The sequence below is a fragment of the Octopus bimaculoides genome, chromosome 21 (assembly GCF_001194135.2).
Source record: "Octopus bimaculoides isolate UCB-OBI-ISO-001 chromosome 21, ASM119413v2, whole genome shotgun sequence".
NCBI classification, from domain to species: domain Eukaryota; kingdom Metazoa; phylum Mollusca; class Cephalopoda; order Octopoda; family Octopodidae; genus Octopus; species Octopus bimaculoides.
In genome coordinates this window covers 38335326-38336721 of record NC_069001.1, presented here as the reverse complement: position 1 = coordinate 38336721, position 1396 = coordinate 38335326, and positions in this window count along the sequence as shown.

Genomic DNA, 1396 nt, shown 5'->3' with positions numbered 1-1396 from the left:
TATATATATATATATATATATATATATATATATATATATATATATATATATATATGTATATATATATATATATATGTATATATATATATGTATCTATGTATGTGTGTATAATATATATATGAGTGTGTGCATGTGTGTATTGCACACACACACACACACACACACACACAGTCAGCTGCATACGTAGATCACAATGGGACAATCAATCACAGCCCCTTCGCCCTCTCCTGTCACTTTCTCTCCTTCCTTTCTTCCCTTTCTCTGACTCACACTCGTTCACTCAAAGCGCTTTACCTATCTTAGCCATCTACCTAGCTCTCTGCCTGTCTGTCTCTCTCTGTGTCTATCCATCTCTCTCTCTCTCTCTCTGTGTCTATCCATCTCTCTCTCTCTCTCTCTCTCTCTGTGTCTATCCATCTCTCTCTCTCTCTCTCTGTGTCTATCTGTAGTTGTGTGTGTGTGCCTGTCTATTAATATATCTATAAGAGATGTTGATGGTGGTGGATGCACCATAAAGAACAATCATCACCACCACCTCCACCACCATCACCACCACCATCATCATCATCGTAATCATCAACACCAGCATAACGAGAACATCATCAACACCAACATAACGACATCAACATCACTGCCACCACCACCACCACCACTACTGTCAACATCTTTGAACATCAACTGACGATTTCTCCCATATCTATCGAAGAATGTTCTGGGTAAGCTCTTGGGAAAAGGTGAAGGTATTTCCCATGATGGAATTGTTGACCAGGAGTGTGTAATCATGGAATGTAATAACAGCAGAATAAAAGATAGAATATCTTCCTTGGAACTTACCACATTCAATAAAAGAATGAGTTGATTGTGCCACTTCTCAATATCTTTAGGTTGTCTGTGCCCCATGCCAGCATTTGGGTCACTCGGTGAGTCGCCATTTAAGATTTGGGGCTATTAGTGTTAAAACCTTTTTAAGATTGTTAATCCATTCTGAAAACGCACCAGCAATAGTGTGGATTGAAAAGACAGAGGCAGGAATTTAATACTGGTTTCAAATTTTGGCACAAGGCCAACAATTTCGGAGGAGGGACATGAGTTGATTACTTCGACCCCAGTGCTCAACTGGTACTTATTTTATTCACCCCAAGAAAGGTGAAAGGCAAAGTCAACCTCGGTGAAATTTGAACTCAGAACGTAAAGACAGACGAAATGCCGCCAAGCATTTTTTTCCAGCGTGATAATGGTTCTGCCAGCTGGAGCCACCTTAGCTGGCAATTTAATATTGATCAAAACAAAGCTTGAATGTGGTAGCATATCTCTTTGACAACCTTTATTAATCACCAAATATCGGAGTGAATCCCAGGGTTAAATCTTCTTAACATGAGGTGAATCACATGATGAG